At 48.7% G+C, this 13,090-nt stretch overlaps 1 long non-coding RNA gene across 1 annotated transcript; it reads right to left on the bottom strand.

Moving 5' to 3' along the window:
* Positions 1–1,975: 1,975 nt before the first annotated feature.
* On the bottom strand, positions 1,976–8,671 carry LOC142404098 (uncharacterized). Its single transcript, XR_012773726.1, has 3 exons — positions 8,592–8,671; positions 2,867–2,929; positions 1,976–1,997 (listed from the first exon to the last, which is right to left on the bottom strand). It is a non-coding gene; the product is annotated as an uncharacterized LOC142404098 (long non-coding RNA).
* Positions 8,672–13,090: the final 4,419 nt, after the last annotated feature.

The following is a 13,090-nucleotide window of genomic DNA, read 5'->3' as shown; positions in this document are numbered from 1 at the left end:
GCTCCTGGTTTCAGTTCAGTCTTTCCCAGGGTCGCATTCTTAGCTTGTCCAGGTGTCTTCGATGCCCATACCAGAGGTGTGACCACATTCAGTACTTCCTCTGGAATATTCATTTCTTCATTAGGATCTTTCTCGATTAACAAACATATCTGGGCTTTCCAGGCAGTCTCTGGAGGAATATGCAACTGAACAGAGTCTTCAGAAAACGTTAGTTGTGCATTCAGTTTACAAAGTAAATCCCGTCCAAGCAATGGTAAGGGGCATTCTGGCATCTAAAGGAATTCATGAGTTCATGTAGTATTTCCAATTGAACATTCCATAGGTTGTAAAAATGGCCTTAAAGTCTTTTTCCCTGTTGCACCAACAATGCTTATTTTAGTTCTACTTAAGGGTCCCCTACAACTAGTTACTACTGAATGTGTGGCTCCACTATCAATTAAAAAATCTATTATTTCGTTCCCCATCTTGACTGGAACCAGAGGATCAGCTGGGGAAACTTTATACACCTTATATGCGATTGACAATAACTCTGAGATTGTCATTCCACATGCACCCTCTAACTTTTGTAATTTCTTTCTTATATCTGCTGCTGTTTGACCAATAAACAGCATATTAAATAACTTGGAATTGCTATCATCTTCCGGATTCAGATCTGTCCATTTTCGAGCTACTTCACACAGTCTCTCATAGAAGGCTGATGGGGTTTCCTTATGCCTTACTTCATAGAGTTTAGATAAATTCTTAGGCTTTGGCACTCCATGTTGAATCCCATACAAAATTAACTTTTGATATTCCTTTACCCTCTGTAATCCCTCACTTGTGTTTGAATCCCACTCCGGATCCGCTTTTGGGATGTACATATTGGTATTAGGCACCACCCCCTACCCCCACCCCCCCGTTGCTGGATCAGTCCCTCTCTAGCCTTCTCTAAAATCAATCTCCTCTCCTCAGGGGTAAACAAATATTCTAGGAGAGCCTGTACATGTCCCCAGTTAGGATTATGAGCCATCATTACAGTTTTAACAGTACTATACATGCCTTCTGGATTGTTTCAATTCGATACAACAGGATTTTTCCTTTTTCTCTTTTAACGCATATATTCCAATCTGATGTTTAGAATCCACTAAACCACATTTCTTCCACATATCCAAATCATTTCTTAATCAAAAAAACATATCCACATATTGTATTTCATCCCGTTTTTCAGTTCCCTGACAAAACAACATTAATTACAATCTAGTCTTGTATTTCAAGGATCCATTCTCAGGCCATTTTTCACCATCTTCCAATTGATATTGTGGCCACCATTGATTAAAATATCATTTTAGCTTACCCTCCAAATTTATTCCAATTCTTCAGGATGCATCCTAGAGCAGAGGAAAGGGGTGCCTCCTGGGAAGCAGCAGCACCCATATCGGTACCGAAAAACCCAGCGTTTCTACACAAACCAGAACGAGGCACGTCTCCCTTCGTTACTCAGAACAGAACAGCGTGTAGAAATAAACAGAACTATGCTGCTGCCGCCTATCTTCCCTGATGCGTCTTATGCAGAGCTTTAATATTCTGCGCACGCTCAAAGGTGAGGGGTCTCTGCTTTGGCCAGGGTCTCCAGCTCGAGGGGTGTGACTTTTAGTATTATAATGAGGATAGTTTGCATGAGAGTGCCTCTTATCACACTTCTACTAGTTGTTTCAGATGGTTCCCAAAACATCTTAATTAGCTTACATATTTCTCCAGGATGTGTTTTTCTCCCAAGGACAGTAATTCTTGTTTAGACATGCCACTTTCCAGCCTGAATCTCCCTTATCAGCTTTACGTAAGCCTTGGCCTTCCAACAGCTCCTGTTAGACTACACTGTTAGACTACACTATCACACTCCTTTCCTTGCTAGCAGTCAAGAAACACAATCTGCGTAACACGTGCAAGATGCTGACTTGGCCAGTGTCCTGGTTTCAGCTGGGATAGAGTTAATTTTCTTCCTAGTAGCTGGTACAGTGCTGTGTTTTGGATTTAGGATGAGAAGAAAGTTGATAACACACTGATGTTTTAGTTGTTGCTAAGTAGTGTATACACTAGTCAAGGACTTTTCAGCTTCCCATGCTCTGCCAGGTGCACAAGCAGCTGGGAGGGGGCACAGCCAAGATAGTTGCCCCAAACTGGCCAAAGGTATATTCCATACCGTATGACGTCATGCTCAGTATATAAACTGCGGGGAGTTGCCTGGGGGGCAGCAGTCACTGCTCGGGGACTGGCTGGGCATCAGTCAGCAGGTGGTGAGCAGTTGCATTACATGTTTTTTTCCCTGGGTTTTGTTCCTCTCTCTGTCTCTTATTGTTTTCCTTTTCATTACAATTTTTTTGTTCAATTATTAAACTGTTCTTATCTCAACCCACAAGTTTTCTTACTTTTGCCCTTCCGATTCTCTCCCCCATCCCACCGGGGTGGGGAGGGTGAGCGAGCAGCTGTGTGGTGCTTAGTTGCCGTCTGAAGCTAAACCACGACACCACTGTTCACATTGCTGCCCCTGTGCACTCGTACCTCTAACACATATTCTTAAGAGAAAGGCTGTATCCCTGGCTTTCAAGGGAATTATAAAGTCAGGGACAAGGAGTGACAGCTGTGTCACTGGCAAGTCACCCCTTCTGACACTAGAGGATTGACACATTAATGGTCTGGGAGCTCTGGGAGCAAATCCTCAGAGCTCTTCCTCGCTCCCTCCACTTCTTTGTCTCTCCCCCCCCCCCCCCTTCATTCACTATCATCCCCACATTAATAAACAAGTTTCAAGGCTGGTATGAAACTTTCTGAGCAGATCAAAATCCAAACCCACTTTTGCCCATAATATTCTACCACTCCTCCCACTTACCTAGTCCTGTCCCAGCTTCTGCTCTTTCACTTGCTTTTCTCCAAAACAGAGGCATGTCACATCCTAGAGAGGGGAAAAAACACACCAAACACACCTTCTCCCCCTCCTCTGTTCTTACTCAGGGTTTACACCTCAGGCTTGAATGCCCAGGTTCTGCAGCTGCTCTAAACCCTTGCACAGATCCAACACAGCCTGAACTGCATTACTCCCCCCCAGGTCACTAATTGCCTGCAGGCAATTTAATGAGCATGGACTGAAACTCCCAGCCTCCAGCAGCCACTTTCAGATGGACCATCATTTTACCAGACCTCAAACACTGGAGGATCCCTGTGCTTTCACACTAGATACCAAACCTGGGAAATTCCTCTAACATGACAATAACAAACACAAATCTCCTGGGCTGTGAGAGCTACAGCATGATCCCAGCATCAAGCTGCCCTTCCATATTGGCATTACAGCTTTAGCCTGTCCAGCATCTGTACAAATGTGTGTAGCATTACCTACAGAGATGACCATTTCAATGTAAGAGGCAACTCCTGTGCACAAAGATCATGCAGGAAAAAAAAGGTTACTAGGCACCGTACAGAGGCCAAGGCAAAATCTGACAGCAAAGATTCAACCTCTGCCTAGAAGCTACGTAAGAACAAACTGCTTTGGTGAACATTAGTTCAAGTGAAAACACTACGAAAAGAGTTGTGAAAGAGTAACATGTTCAGTTCAAAAACAGGACTGGACAATGCCATGTACAAAACACCACCCTATGCCCAGGGAAGCTCTACAAGTCAGACGTGGTACCCAATAATGACAAACAATGGCTCTTCACATCAGTTTTCTGTATGTTCAGGTTAGTTCTTTTAGTCAGACACAGAAAGCAAAGTGATCTCTTCTTCTGTTGAAGTAATCAATCATTTAAGTAGCTATTGCTAAACATTTCTGAAGAAACCCCAAAAAGTTAAAGCAGGTACTTTTATCCTTACAAGATGCTTATCATGGAAGCATTGAGCTTATCATATCATATGAAATTCTCTTCTCTACTCTCAAGGGACCCATTTTCTCTGCTCCCAAGGAAACCTCTAAAGCTCTTGATGAGTTTTCAGAGCAAGGAACACATAGTTCAGTGCTCACGGCTATGAATGGAGAACATTTACAAAACACTGTAAAGGCAAATAAAGCAAAGAGCAAGCATTAATGGGAAAACCTGGGAGCAGAATGAGAAGCACCACACAAGTAAAACTGTCCCAAGCACTTAGGCCTCCATCAAGCCCTGAGGTTGATGATGGCTGTTGGATGGCTTTCCTCCCCCAGATGGAAACACCTCTCGCTACACTGTGCGCAGAGCAAGGAAGGAAAAGGCAATACACCCCGACATCTAAAGGCACAAAACTCCAAGCAAAGGTCACTTTTTTTTTGTTTCTTTAGATAAACTGCCTGGCCAGTTACAACACCTGCTTATACTGACTTCACCCATCCTTACCCACATAAATTTGTGACATGCTGAGTCAGTGTGGAGAGTCAGGTGGACTTTGACGTCCACACTGCTACCACGGGACTGGTTTTTTAACTTATTGACATTTATCTGTCACTTTGAAGCTGCCCAAGGGTCAGCATGCCCTTGCTACTGGAGGTTCTTGCTCTGTGTAGGCACTAAGGAAGACATTTCTGGTGATGCATTACTTCAAATGGGTAAAGCACAGCAGAACATAATGTTGATGAGCTGCTGAGCATCATCCCCCAGGCATATCAGGCACAAGGGCAAAGCTTGTATATTTAAGATGCATTTGAGTACATCACCATTAAAATACACCACTACCAGATATTTCTCTAGACTGAAGGCTGACGGCAGCGTACAAGGAGAGTCCTTTCTGGACAGCTCACTCCTGGGTAGTAATCCTACAGACTTTCTTTAATGATGGAAATCGAAAGAGCTTCAATAAGCTTTTAAATTAAGCATGGCAAATAAAAAGCAAACACAACAAACAAAAAATGACAGGTAAATCCCTGAGGCACTAATGAGGAACAAAAGGTCTCCCCTTGAGTCCACTACCCCTCACTAAACAGACAAATGGCTTCAAAAGAGATTCCTGCAAAGAAACCACAGATGGAAGATAACCCTGTAAGTCCAGCACAACTGACCAACATGGAAACGGTAGTGTTGACCCTTCTCCTGCTCCTCCTATGAGCTCTTCGCCAGCCATGTGAAGAGGCAAAATCAAGGATGAACGAATCCAATCTGAGAAGAAGTTGGCCCCCAAAAATTCAAAACGATCAAGAAGTCTATTTGAAATATGGATTCTCATCCACTGTTGTGGATCATGAACCTCGCCCTAAGCACATGTCGTGCCTCAGGATAGGAGGTAAGGACTGTATGAAGTCACCACCGCAAGCAGACATTTGAAACTCAAGCATTCACAACAGGCAGGCAAACCTCTACCCTTTTTTCAGCCATGTTTCAAGTCACACGATACTCAGTCCAGGACTGTACAAAACATCACTAAACAACAACAGCAGCCTCTTTGCGGGTTTCTTACTCAAAAGCAAAACCCAAAAAGCCATGTACCCTTGGGGAAACCCTGGTCCTTCTGTGTGGCTGGGGTCTTCCTATGGCTCTTCCTCAAGGCAGCAGAAATGACCATGAATTTGGGGAGTCCACACAAATTCAGAAGTACACTCAGTCCTCCGGCAGTCATTACCTATGGGCCAGAAGTCCCCACACACCCCAGAAGTGCCCGTTAGTCGTCTGGCAGTCATTCTCCACAAACTCCAAGTCCTCCACACCTAACCACCTACCTACTGACTCAGTGGAAGTGAGTTGGACCGCAACAGAATTGACACTGCCTGGCCCGGTCACACATATTAGACCACAAATGCTGGTTACAAGACAGAAAATGCAACACTACCAGAACAACAAAAAACCAACCAGAAGACACATCATACAAAAACCAAAGGCCACTACCCAAACCCTAAGAAAGCAAACAAACTAAAAAAGGACTCTCCAAAAAAACCCCACCCAGAATACAAGATAAGGCAAAAATAACCTAATCCCAGGAACCCAGGGCCAACAAACCCAGATCCTGTCCATAACAATCACATGCTTTAATCCAAACTCATGTAAACTCTGGCATCCAATAACCCTAGCATCCCATAACCCTAGCACATGCTGGCCCTAAGATATCAAAACACTGAACATAAACTCCTTGGAGATGTCTGCCAGGGCCTTCAGGTGGCCTCTCATCTCAGACATCACAACTTTGAAGTGGGAGTGGGACAGAGCCACCAGGACATCACCAGCAGCTATCCTCACATCATCCATCACACCCTGAAAAAGTGCCTGCGTTAAACACTCCCAGGGAGAAGCCTGAGGCACTCAGAGCCTTGTAACTGGCCAGCCATGACCACGGGGCTTCAGCTCATCATTTCTGTGTCAGAGCCACCAGACAGATGACCCCATCCTCCCTGTGAGACCCCTTGGGGCAGCTGAGCCCAGTGCCGGGTGGCTGGATATGGCCTTTGCTCTATGGGGAGCCGCTTCCTGGGAGCAGGATCTCTCACGGGGGCACTGGGAAACCCTCCTCAGGCCTGGATGCCTGAGAAACACCTCTGCGCTGCTCTGTATCTCACCAAAAAACAGGGGCAGAGGAAGGCTGCTTTGGTGGCCTCCAAGAGAACCACTTCACCTGGGCTCCTCTGCGGCTACTGGGCATCTTTGCTGTCAGGTGGGTCTCAGCACCACTCTGCCAACAGCTGTCACCTCCCTGCAGGATGCTCTCCAGTGCATGGTACGTCTCCACTGGGTCTCCCTGGGGACAAAGATTGGAAGGGAGGGATTTGGTTTGCTTTGCCCCCATTCCCAGGGTGCCACAAGAGAGACCTGCCGCCCCCAAATCAGCTGTGTGACGTGGACACCACGTAGGAGCTGCCGACGTGGGTCAGGAGGAACAGGCCAGACGTTCTCCTGTGCCCCTGGTGCTGGCAGAAAGCAGAGCTGGGGGCACAACGGGGAGAAGCTCAGGGCAGCCAACAGCCAGCGGTGGGGCCCGGCAGGGTGCAGTGCCCACAGAAATGCCTGGCTCCTTGAGCCTCCGCCCTGAGGCTGCAGCGTGGGGCCAGCACTGGCTGGGGCTCCGCTGGGAAAAACCATGTAGGGGTGACCCTGACACCCTGCACACGTACCTGGCACGGGGATTCCATAGCCTGCCCCTTTGCCCATTGCTGCCACAGGATCCAAAAAACAGCGCCACCAGTGCTGACATGGTCCTGAGGCATCTCTTGACAGATGACTCTTCAACCAGCAGGCCTAAAAAGAGGAAAAATTGCCCACAATTAAGCTGTGCTCAAGTTTTTGCAGGCAGCATGTTTTTTGAACTGCCTGGTGGTGCCATTCCTGGGGAGCGCTCAAGAAACAGTGTGGCTGCCTCTACTTGCAGGCAGGCAGTGGAGTGTGTGCTGTGGGAGTGAGCGATGGTTTGTTTGTGAAGCTGTTGAACGGGTTCAGGCTTTAATTGCACCCAAGCTGGTATGCCAGGTTCCTTCTTCTTTGCAAGTGGTATTTAGAGATTAAATGGTATTTTTTTTAAAAGCAAAACCAACAGGCAAACAAACAAAAAAACAGTTGGGCAATTCCCCGCCCCCCCTCAGCTGGGCTTTTTTTCCTCAGTCCCAGCCAGTCTGCAAGGTAATGCTCGTCACCAGTATTGGGCTGCAGGATTGGGCCCAGGGCAGAGGGGTTTTAGGCAGCACATTCCTCGAGGCTCCTGGTACTGCAGTTCCTGGGGAGCGCTCAAGAAATGTGGGCAGTTGCCCATAATTGCAATGTTTGGTCTCTTCCCATCACTCTCTCTCTGGCTTCCCATTTTTTAATTACTCCTTCTCTGTTTTTAGCCCATCACTATTTTTTATTTTCTTTTTCTCTGTCCAGCTCCCGGTCTGTATTTTCTAATTCTTCTCTGTCTCTCCTATATCCCCTTGCTGGTTTTTTCTTTCTCCACAGTGCTCTCTCCTGCTCCTTTTCCTTCTATTTTTCCTGTCACTGTGTCCTGCTTCCTGGCTTTATTTTTTCTCTCTGTCCTGCAGCCTGTCCCCTCTTTCCTGTTCCCCTCATCCCCTGCTCAGCTGGCTGTGCCTTCTCTCTTCTCTCTAGGCCTCCGTCCTGCTCCCCATCCCCTTTTGCTCTTCCTCCGTCTCCATCCTGGAGGCCATTGCTGTTCTGTCCTTCTCCGCCTTCTTGTCCCAATCCACATCCCTCTGTTTCTCAGTCTCTCTGCATTGCTTCCTGTCCTTCTCTTGCTCTCCCACTCTCTGTCCCTGCCTCTCCCTGTCTCTCTCCCCTCCCTTTTCCCTCTCACCCTTTCCCCTCTGTCCCTCTGTCCTGCTCCCTGTCCCATTGCTCTGTCACTCCGCTCCCCCAGTGCTTTTTCTGTCTCTCTGCCCCCCTGCCCCGCTCCCTCACCCCGCCTGGGTTGGTCCGTCCCTCTGGCCTCCTTCCTGCCCTTCTTCTTCTCTCTCTGTCCCTCTGTCCTGCTGCTTAGCACGAGTTTTCTTCCTGACCCCCCCGACCTCCTTCCCCTCCATCTGTTTCCCGCACCATCCCTCTGCCCGCTCCTCACCAGTACTTTTCCTTTCTCCACTCCCTGCCCAGCTCCCCCCTGCTCTCCCTGCCCCTCTGTCCTGCTCCCGTCCCTCTGTCCGTCTCCTGTCCCTCTCCGGCCACCCCACTGCCCTGCCCTACCTCCCTCTGCTGCCCTGTCCCTTGCTCCCCCTCCTCCCTGCTCCACCAGAGCTCAGGGGCCTGGGCCGGGCACGGGCCAGGGCAGCCCCGGGCAGGCGGCCCCGGGGCCTGTGGGGGCGGGACCGGCCGGGGGACGGTGTCCCCGCAGGGGCAGACAGCAGGAAGGAGCGCCCCGTGGCATGCCGGGAGCTGTAGTCCTGCGGCAGGGGGGGGCCTCTGGGCGGCCATGTTGGTGCTGGGAGGTGCAGCCTCTGCTCCAGCCGTGGCCCAGCTGAGGCAGGGCTGGGGCCAGCCGTGAGGCGAGGACAGGCAAGCGAGTAGAGGTACAGAAGGGGAAGGGAGGGAAGGACAGACAGACAAAGAAGTGCCTGAGCTGAAAAATTTGCCTGGCAGTGCAGAGAGCAGGAGCTGCGGTGAGTCCCAGGCCCTTGGGGCCATGTCGCCCTTCTTCTGCATCTCAGTCCCTCCCTGCCCCCCTTCCCTCTGTGTCATATTTTTCGCTTCCCTGTACCTCTCATCTTCTAGTATTGTGTTCTGCTCCCCGTCCGTCTCTTTTCTCCAAGTCCCTCTTTCTCTGTCGCTCTCCCCATCCCTGTGTTTTGCTTGCTGTCCCTCTCCCCTGCTCCCTGTCCCTCTTTTTTTCTTCTTCTGTTTCTATCCTGCAGCACATTGCTGTTGTTTTCTTCTCTGTCTCTTTGTCCTGATCTGCATCCCTCTCTGTTTTTCACAGTCTCTCTGGCCTGTTCCCTGTCCTTCTTTGTCTCTCTCTGCCTGTATGTCCTGCTCCCTGTCCTTGTCTTCCCCTCTCCCTCTTTCCTTCTGGTTCTCTTTGTTTCTCTCTCTGTTGCTCTGTCCTGCTCACTGCCACTGTGTTTTTTCATTCCGTAATTCTCATCCCACTGTCCCTGTCCTTCTTCCTGTCCATCTCTCCTCTCTCTCTCTGCTGCTCCCTGACCCTTCCCCTCCCTCCTCCCTCCATCTCTCTGCAGGGCTTCTGATACCTCTCTTTCTCCATCCCTCTGTGCTGCTCACCATCCCTGTTCTTCTCTTTATCGTTATTCTTGTCTGTCTCTCTGTCCTGCTCCCTGCCCCTACTCTTTTTTACTCCCTCTCCATCCTGCTGCCCACCCCAGAATTTTTTGCAATGTGTATCCTGCCCCGAGTCCTTATTTCTCTCTCTCTCCCCTCATCCCTCTCCCTCTTTGTGCCTCTCTTCCTCTTTCCCGGCTGCATCTCTCTTCACCTCTGTCCTGCTCCATGCCCCTTTTTTCCTCTCACTGTCCCTCTGTCCTGGTTCCTGTCCCCATCTTCTCTGTCTTTATTTCTCTGTCCTGCTGCCTGTCCCATTGTTTCCTGCTATACCCCTCTGTCCAGCTGGCTCTCCCTTGTATTTGTCCTCTCTTCCTCCTTCCTGCTTCTCAGCCCTCTTTTCCTCTTCCTCAGTCTCTGTCCTCCAGCCCGTTGCTGGGTTTTTTTTCCCCCTCTTCTTGGTCTCTTTGTCAGGATCTGACCCTCTCTTTATTTCTCAGTCCCTTTGTTCTGCTCCCTGTCCTTCTTTCTCTCTCCATCTGTATGCCCCGCGCCCTGTCCCTGTGCTCCTCTATCCCCCCTTCCTTCTTCCTCTGCTTCCCTCCCCATCTCTCTGTCCTGCTCTTGTCCCCGCTTTTTCTTCCTTCATTTCTCTGCAGGTCTCCTTGTGCCTGTTTCTCTTGATTTGTCCCTCTCTCTAGCCTTTTCCCTGCACCTTTCTTTCTTGGCTCCTCAGTCTTCTTCCTTGTCATATTTTTCTCCTTCTAGTCCTCTGTCCTTCTCGCCATCAGCTTAAACTGAATGAGCAGTTGTCCCTGTGCTCTGGTATTTCCTTAGCATTGCCCTAGGGAAGATCTGTGTTTTGAGGGCTAGGGATCATTTAGGAGCCGGTGTCCTTATGTAGGCAGCGGAGCTAGGTGGAGTTAAAGCAGAGGTTGTTCTCAGCTGGTGCTCTGTGCATCTTGTTGAAAGAGCAGGCTGTGGGCCTTATTTTGAAGGAAGGTTTCGTGTTCTGCGCTTATTGCTCCTCAGGACACTGCACAGGAGTTGTGCGGGGGTCTGGAGGGATGGATGGGACCTGCTGTGATTCCTAGTAAATGTGAACTTGAACTTACCTGGACTTGAATGAAACCAGACTGACTGCATATGGTTTTCTTCCCAGCTCCAGTTCCAACCTACATGCTCGGCGCTAATGACCAAGAGAGCCCGAGCTGCAAATTAGCTGAGAACATCACTCACTCAGGTAATGGGGCAGGTGGTCTGTGATAAGGGATGTGTACTTGCCTGATGGTGCTTTCATGAACGTTCTCTGGTCTTGCCACTTCAAAGCGCTTCTTTTTCCCGTAAATTTTAAGATGGCATTTCTTATTCTGGGGCTCTGACTGGAGTTGGACTTAATGTTGAATGGCTGATATAATGGGCTCTGTCAAATGTGAGAGAGAACCCTGCTTTTTTGTTGCTGTTTTCTAACACTGTCTGAACTTTGGTAGGCAAAAGGAAGAGTGGTTGAAAGAGCCTGTTTTTTGAGAGTAATGTATACCTGTAGCGTGCCTGTCTTTGTATGGTGAAGGTTTCCTCCCTGCAGTATGATTTTGCTGGGCTGTGAGGGTGTGTTGGAGTAGCAAAGGTAAGAAGTGTTGTCTTTAAAGGTAATGAAGCTGTTGCAAAACTAGCGGGAAAAGAGCTTTTGGTATTGATTGATTTCTGGGAAGCAAGGCAGCAATGAGGAAAGAAAACTGGGGCTTGTCTAAATGGCTCCTTGACCGTAGGCAGGGTTTGAACCTTTGCGCTAGAGCAGGTCTTTACTCCAGTGTACAAACACAGAGGATGAGCTCTCTGTAAGGAAAGTTTCAGTAGAAGTAAGGCTAAATTTGCTAAATTTGGTCCTCTCTATCTGTTGCAAACAAGAGATGACTTGGCAGCATTTACATCTTGGGTGCATGCTGGTGTGTTAATGCAGGCTGTCGAGGTCTTTTCAGGAGTACTTCTGGACTGCAGGTTGTGTGCCTGGGTGGTACCGAGTCCCAGGATGAGCCAGCTCCTGCTGGCAGTTTTAGCTCAGGTGATGTGACAGAATGGAAACTGTGTTTGTGGTGGATCCCAAACGTGAAAGGTGTGGATACGTTGCTGACGTGCCCGCAGCCCGGAGATGTGGGGAGTTTTGCCAACAGTCTTTGTAGGGATTCTGTTTTCTGCTGGGATGGGTTTCTAGATGGATTTAACAAATGCTTGCCTTTCTGCTTGCTGTGGCTACCTGCAGAAGGGCCCTGTTGTTCGTGTGGATTTACCAGTGTAAGGGCTTTGGAGGAGAACTGGCTAAACCAGCTTTCTTTCTTTGGAGATCACTAGCATTTGTGTAGAAAAGTAGAGGTTCAGTCGGTAAAGCTTATAGCATTGTGCTGTGCTCAGACCATGGAGCTCTGTCTCCTGGAGATACTGTTCATTTGGACTCATTTTCTCAGCTAAGTCTTTCCAAGTCTTACAGACTTGAGCCCCTTGGGATGGTGACGTTGTAGTTCAAGTGCTCAAGTGGAAATTTTTGGTTTGCCGTTGCAAATCATCCAAGTCCAGGCTCCCCCCAGGCCTTTTCCTCTGCAGCCCAGGTGAGACCAGAGTTGGGAACTGCCCCATCTTACCAGAGGAGCAGAAACAAGAACCAGAGAAAGTCGTTGCTGCCTCCTTTCCTGCTCACCTGCACTGCACAGTCTTCCCCAACCTTGAAAAAAAAGCTCCTCCTGTTACGGTAGGACTTTGTTAGCAGTTTGGTACAGCTGGAGCAAAGGACAGCACAGGCCATTTGCAGATCCAGAGCCGGGTCAGTCCAGGACAGAGGGGTTCCTAACAGATACATGGGCAAGGCCAAAGGAAACATTCCACCTGTGATGAACCAAGGCTTGGTGGAGAGGAGGGAGACTGTAAAATGAGAGGAGGAATGCTTTAGTCCTGGAGAGGTGGTTGTTACAGGCGGGTAAGAGAACCAAATAAGCAAAGCCTCTCAACAGGGAAAACCAGAGCACAAGTGAAAAGGTTTGTGTGGCAGGCAGCAGAGGTTTGGTCTGAAAAGAAAAAACACTTCTTGGTTTAGGTTTGGTGGGTTTTCTTTCCTCCTTTTCCCCAAAAGACGCATTAGTTTTACAGCATGGGATGGCATCCATGTGAAACTCTGCCGGAGTGGCAACCAATTTTCAGATGAATGCTGTTCAGGCATTTTCATTTTGACTCCTGGCCTGTTCTCCTTATGCACAAACTACTTGTAGCTGCTGCTCGTTTCTCCTGAAAGATTTCACAGCTTTCTGTACAAGAGAAGCACCGCTTCCTGCTGATTCAGGACTTCTCCTTTAAGCTCTCTTGCCACTACCTCTTCTCTGCTAATTCTCCCTTCTCCTGAGTATTTCACCCAAGTACTCAGTCCCAGGGACAACAGGTAAAATGAGGATCAGAGTGGTGTGTGGCACGCTGAGGACACCCAT

This window comes from Mycteria americana, unplaced genomic scaffold, assembly GCF_035582795.1.
Source record: "Mycteria americana isolate JAX WOST 10 ecotype Jacksonville Zoo and Gardens unplaced genomic scaffold, USCA_MyAme_1.0 Scaffold_73, whole genome shotgun sequence".
NCBI classification, from domain to species: Eukaryota; Metazoa; Chordata; class Aves; order Ciconiiformes; family Ciconiidae; genus Mycteria; species Mycteria americana.
Note: the sequence above shows the minus strand (reverse complement) of the source record. Positions and strands in the feature narration are given on the sequence as shown.